This window comes from Mus caroli, unplaced genomic scaffold (genome assembly GCF_978045245.1).
Source record: "Mus caroli unplaced genomic scaffold, Mus_caroli_1 scaffold_12, whole genome shotgun sequence".
Lineage (NCBI taxonomy): Eukaryota > Metazoa > Chordata > Mammalia > Rodentia > Muridae > Mus > Mus caroli.
Genome location: NW_028227267.1, coordinates 77,672,235 through 77,680,231, shown reverse-complemented (window position 1 = coordinate 77,680,231; position 7,997 = coordinate 77,672,235).

Here is a 7,997-nt window from a genome sequence, read left to right as displayed (position 1 = left end):
GGTACATTTACAGAATGAGATACTGAAAGAAAGAAGGAAAGAAAGAAAGAAAGAAAGAAAGAAAGAAAGAAAGAAAGAAAGGAAGGAAGGAAGGAAGGAAGAAAGAAAGAAGAGAAAAGAAAAGAAAAGAAAAGAAAAGAAAAGAAAAGAAAAGAAAAGAAAAGAAAAAGGAAAGGAGCTCATGAGTTTCACAGGCAATATGATCCTGAGTTAGATAGCCCAGTCCCAAAAGGACATGCATGATATGTAGTCGCTGATACATCGATAGTTGCAAAATGCACAGAATATCCATGGTATACCCCACAGACCCAAAACAGTTAAACAAGAAAGAAGGCCTATGTAAGGATCCTTGAACTCTACTTAGAAAGCAGAACAAAATAGTCCCGGGATACAGAACGAGGGAGGAGGGAGGGAAGGACCTTAGTGGCAAACTGAAGGCGAGTAGATTGGGGGGCAGGATCAAATATGGGAGAGACAGGAGAGAGGTCCAAAAGGCCAGGAGGATGAGTAGAAATATGGAGCTGCCAGGGGTACATGGGAAGAATCTGAAATCCCAGAGACCTTAAATGAGGAATCCTCAAAGGAGTCTACGTGGGTGACCTTAGTCACAATGCCCAACAATGGGGATATGGAACCTGAAGAGACCACTTCCAGTAGCCAGATAGGACCCTCAGTGGAGGGATGGGGATACCAACCTACCTATGGATTGAGACAGAGGGTAGTCCCTTCCCTGGAGGGACTTAAATCAGTAGTGGGGGGGGGGGAGCAGTACTTGTGAACGCTCAGGCCTTATTATCCTGAATCTCTCCATAGAAATTTGGGGAAAGGGGCTGAGGTGGTGGGTCCAGGTTCAGGCTGCAGCATCAAGAAGGAAGGAAATCAATCTTCTGGAAAGAAATGCAGGGAAAAAGATAGAGCAGAAAAGAATAGACGATCATTGACCAGCCCAACTTGAGATCAATTCCACGTGTGGGCACCAAGCCGTGACACTATTAGTAACCGTGATAGTTTGTATAGATTGGGCCAGGAAGTGGCACTATTAGAAGGTGTAGCTCTGTTGGAGTAGGTGTGTCACTGTGAGTGTGGGCTTTAAGACCCTCTTTCTAGTTGCCTGGAAGACAGTATTCTCATAGCAGACTTATGATGAAGTTGCAGAACTCTCGACTCCTCCTGTATCATTCCTGCCTAGTCGCTGCCATGCTCCCACCTTGACAATAATGGACTGAAACTCAGAACCTTTAAGGCAGCCCCAATTCAATGTTGACTTTTGTAAGACTTGCCTTGATCACGTTGTATGATCACAGTGGTAAGACCCTGACTAATACAGCGGTGCTATGTTATGTTTGCAGACAGGAGCCCGGCATAGTTGAGAAGCTCTACCCATCAGCTAACAGATAGAGATGCAAATACCCAAAACTAAACATTGGAGGAAAGAGGGGGACCCCTATGTAAGGGTTAGGGGAAGGATTAAGGACTGTGAAGGAGATGGCAATCCCAAAGGAAGACGAAGATTATCAAATAACCTGTATAACTGGGTGCTCCCAGAGACTGAGCCACCAATCCAAGAGCACACAGAAGTGGGTCTAAGGCCCCAGGCACACATATAGCACAGGGCTGTAGCGTTTTGCTTCAATGGAAGGGGATGCATCTAATTCTGCAAAGGCTTGAATAGAGGGTAGAGGGATTCTAAGTGGGGCTGCCTTTTTAGAGGTGAAGGGGAGGGGTAATGGATGTAGAACTCTGGGAGGAAGGACAGGAAAGGGGCAATATTTTGTAAATAAATAAATAAATAAATAAATAAATAAATAATAAAGAGAAGTTCATACTAAGTACTAAGGATGTCTGTACCAGGATCTGTGGAGCCACCTCTATGTAAATGTTGGGGCCAGCACAGATACAAAAGCATCTCCTGCAGGAGGAGCTAATTGAAGACTGCCTAAGAAACCAAGGAATGCAGTTGCAGACAATGCCCAGCCAATAGTGAACTGCTGTTTAGAAGAGATGTTTTCTTGGGACCAATGGGGCATGGGTGGAGGGTATTAAAGGTGTTTTCAGATGTGCTCAGATGAGCTTGTTGAGATGTTGCCTGCTCCCAGAAACTGTCTTTGACTCTGTATCATCTCACCACCAACCCCCAAGGGTACGAAGTCCAGGGAATAGTCAATAGATGTCCAAGATAAAAACTGACGTGCATGGCATGGGTCTTACCTGGAACAAGTAGGTTTGGTGGTCACAAAATGGCAGCTCATTATTTAAGCTCATGTTGATGTCAATATTTCCTTTGTCTTTTTTTGTGTTGATTTAACTAAATAATATATGAACTACTAGCAGATCTCTTATGTGCTACAGCAATGGATCTCCCTGGTCTGGAAAAGATGATAGAAATCATGTGTACAGAAGTACAGAACAATGAGATGAAAGGAAATAGAGAGACAAGGTGTGAAGCAGAAAGTGAAGGAAAGACCATCCATACACTGCCCCACTTGGGGATCCATCCCATATACAGAAGCCAAACCTAGATACTACTGCGGATTCCAAGAAGTCCTTGCTGACATAGATGTCCCCTGAGAGGCTCTGTCAGTGTCTGACAAAAAAAAAAAGAGGCGGATGGTCTCAGCCAACCATTGGACTAAGCACAGGATCCCCAATGGAGGAGTTAGAGAAAGGGCTTGAGGGTTGAAGGTATTTGCAACTCCATAGGAAGAACAACAATATCAACCAATCAGACTTGCCAGAGCTCCCAGGGACTAAACCACTAACCAAAGAGTACGCATGGAGCAACCCATAGCCTTAGCCCCATACGTAGCAGAGGATGGTCTTATAGGTCATCAATGAGAGGAGAGGGCCTTGATCCTGTGAAGGCTCAATGCCCCAGTGATGGAAAATGCCAGGGTAGGGAGGCAGGAGTGGGAGGTGGGGTGGGAGAGCATCCTTATAGAAGCAGGGGGAGGAGGGATGGGATAGGGGGACTAAGCAGGGAAAACTGGGAAAGGAAATAACCTTTGAAATGTAAATAAATAAAATATCCAATAAAAAATGTTTAATAAATCCTGGTCTGCCTTAGGAAAACATCAAAGAGGCACATGATTTCACTTATCCTTCTCATAATATCTTTCATTTAAAAAAAAATGTTTGAAGAAGCTTTTGGATTGGGAAATCTCACAGAGCCTTGTGGTCAAAGGCATAGATAGATCTTGGAGGCTGCAGGTGATGAGAGGGGTGCAGAAACTGCATGTAGTGATGGGTGGGAGGCAAGTAGTCCAGGAACTTGTTTTAATGCACGGTTTGTTAGTAGCGACAAATAAAAGTTCCTCCTTATGAAAGAGAAAATTATTTCATATTAAGATTTGAATGTATATATTTTCTGATGATGAAGGTCCACAAAAATAGTAAGATCAAACTACTATTTTGTAAAAAGTTTCATTTCATTATATAGTACTGTTGATAATTTACATTTATAGTTATATCATTTAGTTATCTAAAATATTTAACACTGTTATCTTTTTATAGAGTTAGAAACTACAAATTTTGTCATATCTTTAAAATAAAAAAACTATAATGAAATTGAAATTAAATGACTATCTTATGTTCCTATAACACATGTCAGACTCTGTTTAGTCCTTAACAGCTAGAATAGAGTTTAATATATTAGAAGTAGAGTAATAATTTTCTGGTAATTAATTCTCTAGTGTATGATTTTTCTTAAGAAAGAAGATCCATGACTCAGACTAACACAGAGAAAATGACATATTTGAAGTTCAAGGACTATTAGGCAGTAGAGGTTTCTATAGTCACAATACTTAAGTTCCATATGTAAGTGAAGACTTGGAAGGGAATTCAGAGAGTTAATGGTGCATATAAGTATCAAGAACATTCTGGATTATATATAAAATATACATTCAATCCACAACACACTCAGGTTGTTTGCTCACAATGGTAGCTATATCAACTCAGTGTCATAAACTTATGTTCAAACTTGAAGACATTACCGTATTTTCTGAGTATTAGAAAATGTCCACACTTAGCATGATCTTGCATGGTTGATTTGGACACTGCCTATAAGCATCTGAAAGACTGTGTAATTGTAGAGTTTCTCTTGGTATCACAGTCCAAGGTTTCTCTTCTTAGAGGACCTCCACATTCATCAAAAGAAAGAGACTACCATCAGAAGGTGATTTTTCTGTGACTTTCTTCTTCCCTTGTAGTTGGTACTCTCAGTTCCTCCCCTCTGGCAGGAAAGATTTTACTCTAAGAATGCACCAGATGGAAAGAGGAGTTCAAACTCAACATGCTAAAACAAAAGTGATAGTACAATAAGAGGAAAGGAGCCTTGGAGTTTAATTCTGTTATAGCTTAGATGTTGAAAAGTAGATTTATAGATAAAGTGGTCAAAATTTATTTAACTAAAGACATGTTGTCTTAGTTAGGGTTTTACTGCTGTGAACAGACACCATGACCAAGTTCAGTCTTATAAAAAACAACATTTAATTGGGGCTGGCTTACAGGTTCAGAGGTTCAGTCCATTATCATCAAGGTGGGAGCATGGCAGTATCCAGGCAGGCATGATGCAGGAGGAGCCGAGAGTTCTATGTCTTCATCCAAAGGCTGCTAGTGGAAGACTGACTTCCAGGCAACTAGGGTGAGGATCTTATACCCACACCCACAGTGACACACCCATTCCAACCAGGTCACACCTATTCCAACAAGGCCACACCTTCAGATGGTGCTACTCCCTGGTCCAAGGATATACAAACTATCACACATGTATTGGAAAGAGAGAAAATCTTTCTTATCTTTGAGATTCTTTAAGAAGAATTATATATTTACTTTAATTTAGAGAAGTTTCAAATTGTGATTAAGTGATAATTTGTTCACCAAATACCCATTATGTTTTGAAATAAAACACAATGATTTTATACATCCTTTATCCTTTGCAGTGTTCAATGTATTAATTTTAAGTATATATATATATATGTATATATACTTAAATATATATATATATGTACATACATATATATACATACATATATATATTTCTTTATTTACATTTCAAAATGTTATCCCCTTTCCTGGTTTCCATTTGAAAACCCCCTTTCCCCTCTCCCCTCCCCCTACCCACCAACCCACCCACTCCCAATTCTTGGCCTTGGCATTCCCCTATACTGGGGCATAGAACCTTCACAGGACCAAGGGCCTCTCCTCCCATTGATGACCAACTAGGCCATCCTCTGCTACATATGCAGCTAGAGCCATGGATCCCTCCATGTGTGCTCTTTGAATGGTGGTTTAATCCCAGGGAGCTCTGGAGGTACTGGTTAGTTCATGTTGTTGCTCCTCCTAAGCGGTTTCAAACCTCTTCAGCTCCTTGGGTACTTTCTCTAGCTCCTTCATTGTTTTTTGTGTTTTGTTTTATTTTTTTAATGCTATTCAAATATACAATGAAATATCTCATAGACTAAGATGTAACTGCCCCAGACTTAAAATATATTTTCATCCAAATAATCTTCCAATGATAAAAATTAAATTCAATTAAATATTTTTATAAAATATTGACAGTGTGTGATATACAGTCTATCTTGGAAACATTAAAAATGAGAGCCTTAAAAACATTCATACAGCTAACCATACATTAACTCTCATGGGAGAATAGGAGGTAGGATTGCAGACCCAGAATGGAATAGTAACTACACTAGAAAACTAACAGAGTCAACTAAGCTGGACCCTTGGGGCTCTCAGAGTCTGAACCACCAACCAAAGAACATATATGGGCTGGACCTAGGCCACCCCACACATATGTAGCATATATGCAGCCTGATCTTCATGTAGATTTGAAATAACTGGAAAATGGGCTATCCCCAAAGCTGTTGCTGATATGTGGGATATGTTTTTGAGCGAGCTGCATTGTAGGGCCACAATGGGAGAGGAGGTGTCTAGCCTTGCAGAGATTTGAAGTGCCGAGGTAGACTGATACTCAGAGGTTGGCCCTACTTTTTTAGAGAAGAAGGGGAGGAGAAATGGGGGAAGGGTTGTGGGAGGGGTGACCAGGAGGGGGCAATGAGTTAGATATAAAGTGAATAAGTAAAACAAAACAAAACATAAATAAATAAAAATAAATTTAATCAAATATATTTTAAATACTTATTTTCTAAATGTATTTTGTTATCCAAGGTCTATTTACTAATGTTGAAATATCAATAAGCCAGTCATATTTATGGTATGTTAATGCTGTGGAATTAATCTCATTAGCCTCCTGTCTAGGTGTTGCGTGGGACACACAGATCCTATAGTTTGAGTCATGCCATTTTGACCTCTGAAATTCTCTCCATTCATGTATTTAGTTTTGGGATCTTTTTGTAGTTCTCAAGGAACTTCCTTCAGTAATATTTCACAACTCCAAAATTTGAATTCATCCACTTAATAAATTAATTCTATAATATAGCATGTAAATGAACCAGCTAACCCCTTTAGTCATTCATCATGTCTTTCATAATCATTCATCATCTCTGTTGCCCATGTTGGGAGTATACAGGTTACAGTTGGGTATGAGACGGTGTTGGAGTCATCAAAAATTCCCCCAAATCCTTAGAAATAATATCAGGCAATAGACTCCTTGAACTCTAGCATGGAATTGTTACCCAGTCTAAACATTTAAATTGGATCAAAAGAGTCTCATATTCCTTTGGAATAAACCAATAGTATATCATGTTCTTTACTTTTTCTTACTCTAAAATATATGCTTTTTCATGTAATGTTTTACTTTGAGAAGCAGTTCAAAGGAGCAACATAAATGTTTCAGAAAATTTAACCAATTTGAAGTAGATAACATGTAAGAATCCATTCACATTTTGATTTAAGATTTTAAGTTAATATCTAAAGTCTAAAGCTAAAAAATGTCAATAAAACACATAGAAAGTTTAATCAGAGAGTATTCTTACAAAAGAAAGGTCATAGAAAATCAATCATGGAAATATGGAGAACCTATAGCATGGCAATAACAGGAACGACATTTCACCAGGCAGAGAAAGATAGAAGATTACCCTCACTTCTTCCTCTTTGGTTGCCAGATGAGTTCCCATGTGCTGGATTGTCCAGGCAAACTGAGATCAAGACAATATTACACAGAAATGTTCTTTGATGTCAAACTGAAAACAGAAAAGGACTGACCATGGGGATCTAGGACTCATAGATAAAATTGTCTCTTTTGAACTAAAGATAATTTTTATAAGTCTCAGAGGTCAAAAATGGAAAAGAGAAACACCATTACCATTACTATTACATTATTTTTGAGCAAATCTTAAGTTAGGTCACTGTCTTATCCTTTATATTTATTAAATTGGATGATGAAGAATGTTTTTCAAGATTCTTAAAAATTAGTTGCCAATGTTTTGCTGTATCTACTGGTTAGTCTCTGTCTCATTCAGGTCTTTCTGGAAGCCAGCTTAGCAATCTGATACTGGTAATACTCCTTTTTGTGGTGTGGTTACATGGATGTAATTTTTCTTAAAGCATTAGGGAGCTTCTCATAGCAGCTACAATGTTACTTCTGATATCACCAGCTTTTCTAAACTTTTATTACTTTTTGTCTTAAATATAGGCTTCCATCATTCTACAGAATTCTAAACATTCTCTCAAATTAATGTTTATTCATATTTCTCTTTATACATGATTCATGTTTCAAGATTTTATTATTATTTAACTATTTCCCATGTGTTGAGAGTTTCCTTTAGTCTATGTAGAAGGGTAGATTTGTTACAAAGAAATTATTTCGGTTTTCTTTATTGTTAGTACAGCGTTATTTTTTATTAATATCTTACATTACCCCTATCTAAGGAGCTATTAACACTTGACAGCTGCTGACTAAGGAAAATCAATTCTCTTCAATACAGTGACACTTGTTATATTGACCATGCTCTTCTGGGGAAGGGCTGTCACCCAGGAGCAGTTGGCCAACACAAACTGGACTCCATGTTTTCCTTTTTCTTAACAGATAAAGAGAG